Source organism: Schistocerca gregaria, chromosome 3 (genome assembly GCF_023897955.1).
Source record: "Schistocerca gregaria isolate iqSchGreg1 chromosome 3, iqSchGreg1.2, whole genome shotgun sequence".
Lineage (NCBI taxonomy): Eukaryota > Metazoa > Arthropoda > Insecta > Orthoptera > Acrididae > Schistocerca > Schistocerca gregaria.
The window spans coordinates 786,213,382-786,226,935 of NC_064922.1; the positions used below are offsets into that span (position 1 = coordinate 786,213,382).

Below are 13,554 nucleotides of genomic sequence, written 5' to 3' on the forward strand. Positions count from 1 at the left end.
TTCCACGAACATTAACGATGTAGTTGACGTAGTGCCCTAGGATCCACATTACTGTATTGTTTTTCGTGGCTGGATAAAACTTTTTGTCGGGACGCAGTAGGATATCCAGTTGCAGATTGTCTTCCGCGCTCCTTGACAGTACCGCAATCCTTTTCTTGACCCATCGCCAATTCCGTGCATGGCCCCCGCAGGTAAACCGATGGATCAGAGAATCGACGAGTCCACAACAGAGGCAGAGATTTGTGTCACTTAACCCAATTGCATGTAGTTTTTCATTAGTGGCAATTGTGTTATTTACCACCCTGTACCAAGTTGAAGCAACATCCGAAGAGTGTACTTTCAAGCTGATGTTGGCCCACACCGTTTTCCAGTCAGTAGTCGGATACTTCCGTTCTATTGTATTTGGGGTCGCCGACTTTTCCCACTCACGTTGCAAGTCGCGAGTTGACAGTGGTCGGCGCCGTAGAACACCAACATCTGTATAACTAACATGAAGGAAAAATTCCCTGATGTGTTTCAATTTGTAATGGATTCTTCCAACGTCAATAGGAGGTCGCACACTCGCTGGACGCACTGTGAGGTACAACTTTTGAGTAACAGTGCAGTGGCTGTCATGCAGTAAAGTCGTGGTCCGCTTGACGTACAAGGCCATTGGCTTCCCGGCGATGTTAACCAACTCAAGCCCACCAGTAGTTCTCGACTTGGCTAGTGTATCGGAGGACAATTTAAATATGTTTCCCTTCCAGATGTATTGATTGGCAACCTGCATGATCTTTCTGGCCTGAAGCTTGGGAATGGGAAGAAACTGTGCAACATAATACGCCTTGGAGAAGACGTAGGTATTGAGAATCCTAATTTTTTCTATAATGTTCACAGCACGCCAGCGACATTCGATAATGGTACCCTGTATCAGATGCGTCACTGACTTCCAATTGGAGGCCGCCATTTTCAGAGGGCACCTATTCAAGGTGATTCCTAGTAGTTTGTGAGATTCCACAAGATGCGCCCACGGTATAGTTAAGCTCTCAAAACCCTTGAGATCGAGCACTTTACATTTCTGGTCACTTAGTTGTGCTCCAGACACTGCACTATACTGGTCGATCGCCCGTTTAATACGGACCACCTCGTCGTCACTGCGTAACAGAACGGCAACATCGTCAGCGTATGCACGGACGATGAATGTGTGACCTGACATTGACACACCTGACAAATGGTGATAAAGAGACCGAAGGAAGGGTTCCAGTGACAGCACAAAAAGTGACATAGAGAGTGGACTGCCCTGGGGGACACCCCGCTGAATGGATATTGGTTGCGTCAGCTGTCCATTGACTTGTATCCTCGCCGATATGCCAGATGTCAAATTGCGAAGGACTTTTAATGCCCCTTCCTCGAGTCCTAGTTTGTCCAGTATGTGAAAAAGATAGCGGTGGTTCACATGATCAAAGGCTTTATGAAAGTCTAGAAATAGCAGGGCACAATTCAGGTTGGTGACTGAGGCAATGGAGATTAGGTCCCTAATTTCAGACATCGCAGACATGGCATTCCGTCCTGGCACGCAGGCCTGGTGCCGCCAGACAACTTTGTGAAGGAGCGGCGACATTCGGGCGTTAACAGCTCTGGCTATAGTTTTGTAGTCAAAATTAAGCAGGGTGAGCGGGCGCAGATTATCAAATCGCTTACACCCTTTGCGTTTGGGAACAAGGACAATTTTACCCTCCTTCATCGCATTAGGAACAGGCGCCCCGGCAATGATTTCATTTAAAATTTCTGTAAATGTAACACCAATTACATCCCAATACCGAAGGTAAAACTCCTTGGGTAGGCCGTCCAGTCCTGGGGCTTTGTTAGCGGGCGACTTAACAATAAGTTCTAAAGTCTCCTCGACACTAAACGGAGCCAGTAAGTCACGATTATCATCCGCAGTAACGGACGTGTCCATGAATTGGAGTACAGTAGCAGTCAAGTCATCATTGGTTGGGTAGTCCGAATACAGGCCGTGATAATATCTCTGAATTGCCGTGACTATGTCAGGTTGCCGAGTGAGAATTTCCCCGTTATTAGTTGCCAGTTCGTCTATAAATAAGCGTCTACGGTTGGTCTGATGCTTAATAAGATGGTACATGGAAGTTGTCTCAGATTGAACCAAAGAGTTGACTTTGGACTTGATTTTTAACCCTTCTAGTTGTTTACGTTTGATACTGAGCATCTTAGCCTTGATTTGCTTTATTTGAGCAGTGTAAATATTATTGACGCCAGATTTGTCGTAGAGCTCCCTTAAAATTGAATAATAAAATTCCGTGGTCTTCTTTGCATCCCTCGATTGCGTATTACAGTACGAAATTAAATACCGTCGCAACTTTGGTTTAGCAAAGGACGTCCACCACTCTACTTTCGTACGGTACCTATTGACAGAGCGAAGACAAAAAGTCCAAGTTCGTGTGACAAGTTCCTCGAGATCGGCGTCCTGAAGGTGGGAAAAGTTCAACATCCAGTGACCTCTGAATCGTTTGGTGGGTTGTCTGTCCAGTTGTATGACGGTTGCGTAGGCGCAGTGATCGCTACATGGGACGGGAATGACCTCTGAATCAACAACATGTTCTCCGAGCTGAGAAGACACATATATTCTGTCGAGGCGGCTACTCGAGGTGGAAGTGAAGTATGTAAATTTCACAAGGGTAGGGTGAAGGACTTCCCACGTATCCTGGAGATTCATTCGTAAAACCAGATCATGAAGCTCCTTACAATAGTAAAAATTTGGCCTCTGATCTTTTTGATGCACAACACAGTTAAAATCTCCGCCTAATACAAAGGCAGTCGGATTTTTACGAAGCAAGTAAATTAGTTCGTCTTTAAAGAACTCGGTCCTTGCGAACCTGTGGTCACTCCCGGAGGGCGCGTATAGGTTCACGAGCGTGACGCCGAATATTTTGCAGCATATGCCACGCCCTGACTCCAGTGTTTCAACGTCCGAGACGGGGATGCCCTCACGCACGAGAATGGCTGTACCAGTGCTAAGCTCGAAAGCAACATTGGTAATACAGTGGAAACCGGGAATGACCAGATCTGAAAGAAGGAATTCCTGCAATAGAAGTACATCAGCGGCAGACTCATATACGAACTGCCTAAAGACTGCAAGTTTCAAATCAGACGTGATCCTGTTTACATTAACACTCAGGAACTTGTACGCCTGTGCCATGTAGTTTACGGAGCTACTTTAAATTAACGTGATCATCGTCTCCGGCAAACCAGTCCATTCGTGAAACAGCTGGTGGAGAGTGGCCATCACCATCGTTTGCATCCGAGAGGGCTTGCAGTTTGTGTTTGCTGCGTGGTACATTCAAGTTCGGTTGGAATTTCTTTTTGTTCCTCCCGCCACTGGCGACTTTTTCCGCAGAAAGCGGCATCGGAGAATCTACACAGGTCTCCTGTGCAGGTTGCCCTGCGACAGCAACGTGCAGTTGCGTCTCGCCGGTTAACCCTTCCAGAGACACGCTAAGTTCTTGTTTGGCCACACGTTGGGATTGTGTGGAAATACTCTCTCGGTCAGGTTGTTGACAAGCAAGGCTGAGATCTCGCTCTGTGTTGACACACTCGTCAGCGTGTTTGTTGTCAGTGTCGCATTGCTGTGATACGAGTTGTGAACTTGGGCACACCCCGCCGACGTAACTGTGGGCAACGTGCTGAGGTTCAATATCGGAGGGTTGGAGAGCCGACGCGATAGACGCGGACGGTAAGCAACAACCAACCTGGGGCGTAGCACTACCGTCAGCGGGCGAAGAAGTATCAACTTCAACGCTTGATTCTGGTAGAGCGTCATGCGAAAGCTCAGTGTCCCCTGCCGGTTGTTTGATATCAAGTGTGGCAGGTGTGACCGGTACGGAGACGCCTTCATCGGAACTACTACTGTCGCACGTTCGACGTCTCTTGGACGCTACCACAGTGACGGGACGGGTGAGAGGGTTCTGATCCCCGCCCGTGGCAAGAGGAATAGCAGGGAACTCTTCTTCAAAAGGTTTCTCATGTACAGTCACAGCATCACTGGACGGGGGCGGCCCAGTACTTGTTAATTGGGTACCTGTCACTAAATCAGCTAAAGTGAGTCTCTTACGTTGCTGGAAAGTAGGCTTTAAGACGGTCACCCTTTTAGGGCAATTTTGCCGTAAATGACCACTTTCATTGCAGATAAAACACGTAGAAGCTTGTCCGGAATAGGTAACCTGCACCTTATAACCACAAACAAATACATGCGATGGGATGTTGACTTTGACTTGCATCTCAACCGATCTGATACCAGAAAAACATTGCAACTTATGTTGCCTGGACCACTTTTCAAGTCGAATGTTACGCACTTCGCCATATTTAGTGAGCACATCTTTTAAGAAACAGTTGTCTACTTCAGGGGGCAGGTTGTAAATACGAACGTTGGAGATCTCGACATCAGCGTTAGTAATTTTGACAGTACTCACAGTGCCGTCGCGATGCCGGAAATCGACGCCGCCGCCATGTTTCTGCAAAAGACGTTCCAGTAAGAGGGGATTCAGAAGCTTCACGAAGAAGCAGTATAAATCCAGGTCGTAGTAGGCAGTGTGAACTTGATCAGTGGTTATGCCTATTGTATCGACGATCCATTCATGAACTTCCAGTGAACTTGGCTGAACTGATCGTGTAGCCTTGTCAAACTCGAACTGCAGGGTATTTTTCCTTGGAATCGTGGGAACCATTTTGCAAATTAACCCAAATGGGCTAACTGCATACAGCAAATACTTCAAACAACGACACGAACACACAACCACGCACAATCACGTGAAACAGAAAGCACAAATACAACGTAAACAAGCAAGTGACACTGAGCGCTCCGAACGTCCGCACGCTGCCGCGTCGCAAGCGGTAATGACCACTCGGCCACGACTGCCGGTAGCAGTAGCGTCTTCCGACAAGTGAAAGTGCACCTTTAGAAGCAATCCAATGGCAGAAAGCGGCGTGGCCTCACTCTTTTCTGTAGTGTTTCCATTGATAGCACATTAGCCGTTACGAAAGTGTATTAATTTTCGCCTAGACATTGCCTTGATCCCAACACCCTTTGGTTGAAAATCAAACGCTCTACCGACTGAGCTATCGTACAGCTGCGTGGCGTGCGAGTCATTCGTATGACGTAATTACTGGCTTGTGGCTCCAATGGCGACTTCACCGACTTCCCACTGACGCACCGCTGACGCTAGTTTTCTGTCGTCTTAAGTGGTCGACATACTTGCAAGTAGCTGCGAGATCTTAAGAAAAGAAACGCTGCACCATTGCTTTTGCCGCACTCGAATGACTGAATTGCGATTCTTGAAAAAGAGAGAAATGAATGTTGGCTCTGTCCAACGCTTCCAAGCACGTCTGTGTACTCACGAACTCGGCGTCGACGCGAGAAAATGACAGGAGCGCACTCGTGGGCCTGCGACGGCTTTCTGCAGTCCCAGCGTCAGTGAGAGGAGAACCGGTAGCCACAGAAAGCAGCGGCCGTCGCGACACTCAGTATTGTTAAACGGAAATTTTCGTCTTGTTGAAGATGGCGCCATCGGTTTGCAACCGCGTTCACGTGTGTGAAAATATTTGCTCCTCTTTACGCAAAATCGCACGCAGCCGGTAGGATTCGAACCTACGCTCCAAGAGGGAATCTGATTTCGAGTCAGACGCCTTAACCACTCGGCCACGACTGCCCGTAGGTCGAGGTTCTCCGACACATGCAACTTCTACGGTTTAAAGCTCTGTGGCATCAGAAAACGGCGTAGCTGCATTCTTTTCCGTAGTGTTTCCACCGCTACCAGAGGAATCGCTACCAAAGTATTAAAATTTCCGCCTGAACAGGGACTTGAACCCTGGACCCTTAGGTTAAAAGCCTAATGCTCTACCGACTGAGCTATCCGGGCTCACACGACAGTAGAGAACATCCCACGATGCACAGCTGTACATTGACTCATGTCCTTCACAGCTGTGCTATCGCTGCATGGAGCTGTTACTAATTAAACGTCGCCTGAATGCTGTCTACAAACGTGTCGCGCTAAGCTCGTAGCAGACTATCGAAGAATGCTGACACACGATGCAAAAACAAACTGCAGCAGTCGTTAGGTCTCATACGTTGGAGTAGAGGATTTACGTGTTTTGTCGACACTCACTGAGTAATTGGAAATTTCACAAGCATTTCGAATGCAATGCTTCCCACGTTTTCGCTCATTTCACGGTTCCGTTGGAGACGTTCTTCACCTCCTGACACAAAAAAGGAACGCAGTTGGTAGGACTTTTCGTATTTTCTTACTTGTCAGGGAGTTGCCTACTGTGTTCCTCTTACGGCAAGCACTAGACAACCTGAACAGTTACAGGATAGAGTCATTTTTGTTCTCGGCTGTACTTACATCATCACAGACTCGGAGCAATTCCATTGGCATCAGCTTCAAAACATACGCTTGCCGAAACCCGGGATCAAACCAGGGACCTTTAGATCTTCAGTGTAACGCTCTCCCAACTGAGCCATTTCGGCTCACACGTAAGTCCGCAGATTTGCGCGTCTTCGTTAACCTCTGAATCGCCGCCAATTTCAGTCATCTTCGTCTGATAAGACATAGGGACGCTGAAAGGCGAGCAGCAGATGCAGTGAAGTACCACACACATTTCTTCTGATTCCATCATCGTAAGAAGCAAACATGTCGACTCGATTCATGTAATATTGACTTCGCTGGCTCTAGAAAACCTTTGCTATATCGATGCCACGTGCAACTCGTGTGCAGAGAACGAGACACAAGAAGGAGTGAGCCTCTCTACCATGTGAGAGGCAGTATCTAACAGATACACACGCTAAAACATTTGACTTGCGTTAGCTCATAAATTGCTACACGTAATTGTCTGCAAGCTAAAATGGACACATCTGCACTGCCCAGAGAGGCGACACTTGCACTGACACCTGGTGGACGGCAGTGTGACGTGGCGATGAGCTGTGGCTTCTGGGTGCGACTGTAGCGCTGCAGCCAATAACACTGCACATTGCCGGCGACCCACGTGTTTAGTAGTGACGCAACTGCTAGGATGCAGCTGAACGTCCATGTTTTGAGAGCTAGAAAATTTCCGCAGTCGGCAGGACTCGAACCTACGCTCCCAGAGGGAATCTGATTTCAAGTCAGACGCCTTAACCACTCGGCCACGACTGTCGGTAGCAGTAGCGTCTTCCGACAAGTGAAAGTGCACCTTTAGAAGCAATCCAATGGCAGAAAGCGGCGTGGCCTCACTCTTTTCTGTAGTGTTTCCATTGCCAGCACATTAGCCGTTACGAAAGTGTATTAATTTTCGCCTAGACATTGCCTTGATCCCAACACCCTTTGGTTGAAAATCAAACGCTCTACCGACTGAGCTATCGTACAGCTGCGTGGCGTGCGAGTCATTCGTATGACGTAATTACTGGCTTGTGGCTCCAATGGCGACTTCACCGACTTCCCACTGACGCACCGCTGACGCTAGTTTTCTGTCGTCTTAAGTGGTCGACATACTTGCAAGTAGCTGCGAGATCTTAAGAAAAGAAACGCTGCACCATTGCTTTTGCCGCACTCGAATGACTGAATTGCGATTCTTGAAAAAGAGAGAAATGAATGTTGGCTCTGTCCAACGCTTCCAAGCACGTCTGTGTACTCACGAACTCGGCGTCGACGCGAGAAAATGACAGGAGCGCACTCGTGGGCCTGCGACGGCTTTCTGCAGTCCCAGCGTCAGTGAGAGGAGAACCGGTAGCCACAGAAAGCAGCGGCCGTCGCGACACTCAGTATTGTTAAACGGAAATTTTCGTCTTGTTGAAGATGGCGCCATCGGTTTGCAACCGCGTTCACGTGTGTGAAAATATTTGCTCCTCTTTACGCAAAATCGCACGCAGCCGGTAGGATTCGAACCTACGCTCCAAGAGGGAATCTGATTTCGAGTCAGACGCCTTAACCACTCGGCCACGACTGCCCGTAGGTCGAGGTTCTCCGACACATGCAACTTCTACGGTTTAAAGCTCTGTGGCATCAGAAAACGGCGTAGCTGCATTCTTTTCCGTAGTGTTTCCACCGCTACCAGAGGAATCGCTACCAAAGTATTAAAATTTCCGCCTGAACAGGGACTTGAACCCTGGACCCTTAGGTTAAAAGCCTAATGCTCTACCGACTGAGCTATCCGGGCTCACACGACAGTAGAGAACATCCCACGATGCACAGCTGTACATTGACTCATGTCCTTCACAGCTGTGCTATCGCTGCATGGAGCTGTTACTAATTAAACGTCGCCTGAATGCTGTCTACAAACGTGTCGCGCTAAGCTCGTAGCAGACTATCGAAGAATGCTGACACACGATGCAAAAACAAACTGCAGCAGTCGTTAGGTCTCATACGTTGGAGTAGAGGATTTACGTGTTTTGTCGACACTCACTGAGTAATTGGAAATTTCACAAGCATTTCGAATGCAATGCTTCCCACGTTTTCGCTCATTTCACGGTTCCGTTGGAGACGTTCTTCACCTCCTGACACAAAAAAGGAACGCAGTTGGTAGGACTTTTCGTATTTTCTTACTTGTCAGGGAGTTGCCTACTGTGTTCCTCTTACGGCAAGCACTAGACAACCTGAACAGTTACAGGATAGAGTCATTTTTGTTCTCGGCTGTACTTACATCATCACAGACTCGGAGCAATTCCATTGGCATCAGCTTCAAAACATACGCTTGCCGAAACCCGGGATCAAACCAGGGACCTTTAGATCTTCAGTGTAACGCTCTCCCAACTGAGCCATTTCGGCTCACACGTAAGTCCGCAGATTTGCGCGTCTTCGTTAACCTCTGAATCGCCGCCAATTTCAGTCATCTTCGTCTGATAAGACATAGGGACGCTGAAAGGCGAGCAGCAGATGCAGTGAAGTACCACACACATTTCTTCTGATTCCATCATCGTAAGAAGCAAACATGTCGACTCGATTCATGTAATATTGACTTCGCTGGCTCTAGAAAACCTTTGCTATATCGATGCCACGTGCAACTCGTGTGCAGAGAACGAGACACAAGAAGGAGTGAGCCTCTCTACCATGTGAGAGGCAGTATCTAACAGATACACACGCTAAAACATTTGACTTGCGTTAGCTCATAAATTGCTACACGTAATTGTCTGCAAGCTAAAATGGACACATCTGCACTGCCCAGAGAGGCGACACTTGCACTGACACCTGGTGGACGGCAGTGTGACGTGGCGATGAGCTGTGGCTTCTGGGTGCGACTGTAGCGCTGCAGCCAATAACACTGCACATTGCCGGCGACCCACGTGTTTAGTAGTGACGCAACTGCTAGGATGCAGCTGAACGTCCATGTTTTGAGAGCTAGAAAATTTCCGCAGTCGGCAGGACTCGAACCTACGCTCCCAGAGGGAATCTGATTTCAAGTCAGACGCCTTAACCACTCGGCCACGACTGTCGGTAGCAGTAGCGTCTTCCGACAAGTGAAAGTGCACCTTTAGAAGCAATCCAATGGCAGAAAGCGGCGTGGCCTCACTCTTTTCTGTAGTGTTTCCATTGCCAGCACATTAGCCGTTACGAAAGTGTATTAATTTTCGCCTAGACATTGCCTTGATCCCAACACCCTTTGGTTGAAAATCAAACGCTCTACCGACTGAGCTATCGTACAGCTGCGTGGCGTGCGAGTCATTCGTATGACGTAATTACTGGCTTGTGGCTCCAATGGCGACTTCACCGACTTCCCACTGACGCACCGCTGACGCTAGTTTTCTGTCGTCTTAAGTGGTCGACATACTTGCAAGTAGCTGCGAGATCTTAAGAAAAGAAACGCTGCACCATTGCTTTTGCCGCACTCGAATGACTGAATTGCGATTCTTGAAAAAGAGAGAAATGAATGTTGGCTCTGTCCAACGCTTCCAAGCACGTCTGTGTACTCACGAACTCGGCGTCGACGCGAGAAAATGACAGGAGCGCACTCGTGGGCCTGCGACGGCTTTCTGCAGTCCCAGCGTCAGTGAGAGGAGAACCGGTAGCCACAGAAAGCAGCGGCCGTCGCGACACTCAGTATTGTTAAACGGAAATTTTCGTCTTGTTGAAGATGGCGCCATCGGTTTGCAACCGCGTTCACGTGTGTGAAAATATTTGCTCCTCTTTACGCAAAATCGCACGCAGCCGGTAGGATACGAACCTACGCTCCAAGAGGGAATCTGATTTCGAGTCAGACGCCTTAACCACTCGGCCACGACTGCCCGTAGGTCGAGGTTCTCCGACACATGCAACTTCTACGGTTTAAAGCTCTGTGGCATCAGAAAACGGCGTAGCTGCATTCTTTTCCGTAGTGTTTCCACCGCTACCAGAGGAATCGCTACCAAAGTATTAAAATTTCCGCCCGAACAGGGACTTGAACCCTGGACCCTTAGGTTAAAAGCCTAATGCTCTACCGACTGAGCTATCCGGGCTCACACGACAGTAGAGAACATCCCACGATGCACAGCTGTACATTGACTCATGTCCTTCACAGCTGTGCTATCGCTGCATGGAGCTGTTACTAATTAAACGTCGCCTGAATGCTGTCTACAAACGTGTCGCGCTAAGCTCGTAGCAGACTATCGAAGAATGCTGACACACGATGCAAAAACAAACTGCAGCAGTCGTTAGGTCTCATACGTTGGAGTAGAGGATTTACGTGTTTTGTCGACACTCACTGAGTAATTGGAAATTTCACAAGCATTTCGAATGCAATGCTTCCCACGTTTTCGCTCATTTCACGGTTCCGTTGGAGACGTTCTTCACCTCCTGACACAAAAAAGGAACGCAGTTGGTAGGACTTTTCGTATTTTCTTACTTGTCAGGGAGTTGCCTACTGTGTTCCTCTTACGGCAAGCACTAGACAACCTGAACAGTTACAGGATAGAGTCATTTTTGTTCTCGGCTGTACTTACATCATCACAGACTCGGAGCAATTCCATTGGCATCAGCTTCAAAACATACGCTTGCCGAAACCCGGGATCAAACCAGGGACCTTTAGATCTTCAGTGTAACGCTCTCCCAACTGAGCCATTTCGGCTCACACGTAAGTCCGCAGATTTGCGCGTCTTCGTTAACCTCTGAATCGCCGCCAATTTCAGTCATCTTCGTCTGATAAGACATAGGGACGCTGAAAGGCGAGCAGCAGATGCAGTGAAGTACCACACACATTTCTTCTGATTCCATCATCGTAAGAAGCAAACATGTCGACTCGATTCATGTAATATTGACTTCGCTGGCTCTAGAAAACCTTTGCTATATCGATGCCACGTGCAACTCGTGTGCAGAGAACGAGACACAAGAAGGAGTGAGCCTCTCTACCATGTGAGAGGCAGTATCTAACAGATACACACGCTAAAACATTTGACTTGCGTTAGCTCATAAATTGCTACACGTAATTGTCTGCAAGCTAAAATGGACACATCTGCACTGCCCAGAGAGGCGACACTTGCACTGACACCTGGTGGACGGCAGTGTGACGTGGCGATGAGCTGTGGCTTCTGGGTGCGACTGTAGCGCTGCAGCCAATAACACTGCACATTGCCGGCGACCCACGTGTTTAGTAGTGACGCAACTGCTAGGATGCAGCTGAACGTCCATCTTTTGAGAGCTAGAAAATTTCCGCAGTCGGCAGGACTCGAACCTACGCTCCCAGAGGGAATCTGATTTCAAGTCAGACGCCTTAACCACTCGGCCACGACTGTCGGTAGCAGTAGCGTCTTCCGACAAGTGAAAGTGCACCTTTAGAAGCAATCCAATGGCAGAAAGCGGCGTGGCCTCACTCTTTTCTGTAGTGTTTCCATTGCCAGCACATTAGCCGTTACGAAAGTGTATTAATTTTCGCCTAGACATTGCCTTGATCCCAACACCCTTTGGTTGAAAATCAAACGCTCTACCGACTGAGCTATCGTACAGCTGCGTGGCGTGCGAGTCATTCGTATGACGTAATTACTGGCTTGTGGCTCCAATGGCGACTTCACCGACTTCCCACTGACGCACCGCTGACGCTAGTTTTCTGTCGTCTTAAGTGGTCGACATACTTGCAAGTAGCTGCGAGATCTTAAGAAAAGAAACGCTGCACCATTGCTTTTGCCGCACTCGAATGACTGAATTGCGATTCTTGAAAAAGAGAGAAATGAATGTTGGCTCTGTCCAACGCTTCCAAGCACGTCTGTGTACTCACGAACTCGGCGTCGACGCGAGAAAATGACAGGAGCGCACTCGTGGGCCTGCGACGGCTTTCTGCAGTCCCAGCGTCAGTGAGAGGAGAACCGGTAGCCACAGAAAGCAGCGGCCGTCGCGACACTCAGTATTGTTAAACGGAAATTTTCGTCTTGTTGAAGATGGCGCCATCGGTTTGCAACCGCGTTCACGTGTGTGAAAATATTTGCTCCTCTTTACGCAAAATCGCACGCAGCCGGTAGGATTCGAACCTACGCTCCAAGAGGGAATCTGATTTCGAGTCAGACGCCTTAACCACTCGGCCACGACTGCCCGTAGGTCGAGGTTCTCCGACACATGCAACTTCTACGGTTTAAAGCTCTGTGGCATCAGAAAACGGCGTAGCTGCATTCTTTTCCGTAGTGTTTCCACCGCTACCAGAGGAATCGCTACCAAAGTATTAAAATTTCCGCCCGAACAGGGACTTGAACCCTGGACCCTTAGGTTAAAAGCCTAATGCTCTACCGACTGAGCTATCCGGGCTCACACGACAGTAGAGAACATCCCACGATGCACAGCTGTACATTGACTCATGTCCTTCACAGCTGTGCTATCGCTGCATGGAGCTGTTACTAATTAAACGTCGCCTGAATGCTGTCTACAAACGTGTCGCGCTAAGCTCGTAGCAGACTATCGAAGAATGCTGACACACGATGCAAAAACGAACTGCAGCAGTCGTTAGGTCTCATACGTTGGAGTAGAGGATTTACGTGTTTTGTCGACACTCACTGAGTAATTGGAAATTTCACAAGCATTTCGAATGCAATGCTTCCCACGTTTTCGCTCATTTCACGGTTCCGTTGGAGACGTTCTTCACCTCCTGACACAAAAAAGGAACGCAGTTGGTAGGACTTTTCGTATTTTCTTACTTGTCAGGGAGTTGCCTACTGTGTTCCTCTTACGGCAAGCACTAGACAACCTGAACAGTTACAGGATAGAGTCATTTTTGTTCTCGGCTGTACTTACATCATCACAGACTCGGAGCAATTCCATTGGCATCAGCTTCAAAACATACGCTTGCCGAAACCCGGGATCAAACCAGGGACCTTTAGATCTTCAGTGTAACGCTCTCCCAACTGAGCCATTTCGGCTCACACGTAAGTCCGCAGATTTGCGCGTCTTCGTTAACCTCTGAATCGCCGCCAATTTCAGTCATCTTCGTCTGATAAGACATAGGGACGCTGAAAGGCGAGCAGCAGATGCAGTGAAGTACCACACACATTTCTTCTGATTCCATCATCGTAAGAAGCAAACATGTCGACTCGATTCATGTAATATTGACTTCGCTGGCTCTAGAAAACCTTTGCTA

General features: G+C 48.3%; 15 non-coding genes across 15 annotated transcripts; all 15 read right to left on the reverse strand.

The window, feature by feature from the left end:
* Nucleotides 1–5,620: 5,620 nt before the first annotated feature.
* On the reverse strand, nucleotides 5,621–5,702 carry Trnas-cga (transfer RNA serine (anticodon CGA)). The gene has a single exon. It is a non-coding gene; the product is annotated as a tRNA-Ser (tRNA).
* A 137-nt stretch (nucleotides 5,703–5,839) lies between these two features.
* Nucleotides 5,840–5,912, reverse strand: Trnak-uuu (transfer RNA lysine (anticodon UUU)). The gene has a single exon. It is a non-coding gene; the product is annotated as a tRNA-Lys (tRNA).
* A 535-nt stretch (nucleotides 5,913–6,447) lies between these two features.
* On the reverse strand, nucleotides 6,448–6,520 carry Trnaf-gaa (transfer RNA phenylalanine (anticodon GAA)). Its single transcript has one exon. It is a non-coding gene; the product is annotated as a tRNA-Phe (tRNA).
* Nucleotides 6,521–7,102: 582 nt separating this feature from the next.
* Trnas-uga (transfer RNA serine (anticodon UGA)) lies at nucleotides 7,103–7,184 on the reverse strand. Its single transcript has one exon. It is a non-coding gene; the product is annotated as a tRNA-Ser (tRNA).
* Nucleotides 7,185–7,892: 708 nt separating this feature from the next.
* Trnas-cga (transfer RNA serine (anticodon CGA)) lies at nucleotides 7,893–7,974 on the reverse strand. Its single transcript has one exon. It is a non-coding gene; the product is annotated as a tRNA-Ser (tRNA).
* Nucleotides 7,975–8,111: 137 nt separating this feature from the next.
* Nucleotides 8,112–8,184, reverse strand: Trnak-uuu (transfer RNA lysine (anticodon UUU)). The gene has a single exon. It is a non-coding gene; the product is annotated as a tRNA-Lys (tRNA).
* Nucleotides 8,185–8,719: 535 nt separating this feature from the next.
* Nucleotides 8,720–8,792, reverse strand: Trnaf-gaa (transfer RNA phenylalanine (anticodon GAA)). The gene has a single exon. It is a non-coding gene; the product is annotated as a tRNA-Phe (tRNA).
* A 582-nt stretch (nucleotides 8,793–9,374) lies between these two features.
* On the reverse strand, nucleotides 9,375–9,456 carry Trnas-uga (transfer RNA serine (anticodon UGA)). Its single transcript has one exon. It is a non-coding gene; the product is annotated as a tRNA-Ser (tRNA).
* A 708-nt stretch (nucleotides 9,457–10,164) lies between these two features.
* Trnas-cga (transfer RNA serine (anticodon CGA)) lies at nucleotides 10,165–10,246 on the reverse strand. The gene has a single exon. It is a non-coding gene; the product is annotated as a tRNA-Ser (tRNA).
* A 137-nt stretch (nucleotides 10,247–10,383) lies between these two features.
* Nucleotides 10,384–10,456, reverse strand: Trnak-uuu (transfer RNA lysine (anticodon UUU)). Its single transcript has one exon. It is a non-coding gene; the product is annotated as a tRNA-Lys (tRNA).
* Nucleotides 10,457–10,991: 535 nt separating this feature from the next.
* Nucleotides 10,992–11,064, reverse strand: Trnaf-gaa (transfer RNA phenylalanine (anticodon GAA)). The gene has a single exon. It is a non-coding gene; the product is annotated as a tRNA-Phe (tRNA).
* Nucleotides 11,065–11,646: 582 nt separating this feature from the next.
* Nucleotides 11,647–11,728, reverse strand: Trnas-uga (transfer RNA serine (anticodon UGA)). Its single transcript has one exon. It is a non-coding gene; the product is annotated as a tRNA-Ser (tRNA).
* Nucleotides 11,729–12,436: 708 nt separating this feature from the next.
* Trnas-cga (transfer RNA serine (anticodon CGA)) lies at nucleotides 12,437–12,518 on the reverse strand. The gene has a single exon. It is a non-coding gene; the product is annotated as a tRNA-Ser (tRNA).
* Nucleotides 12,519–12,655: 137 nt separating this feature from the next.
* Nucleotides 12,656–12,728, reverse strand: Trnak-uuu (transfer RNA lysine (anticodon UUU)). Its single transcript has one exon. It is a non-coding gene; the product is annotated as a tRNA-Lys (tRNA).
* Nucleotides 12,729–13,263: 535 nt separating this feature from the next.
* On the reverse strand, nucleotides 13,264–13,336 carry Trnaf-gaa (transfer RNA phenylalanine (anticodon GAA)). The gene has a single exon. It is a non-coding gene; the product is annotated as a tRNA-Phe (tRNA).
* Between the last annotated feature and the right edge of the window lie 218 nt (nucleotides 13,337–13,554).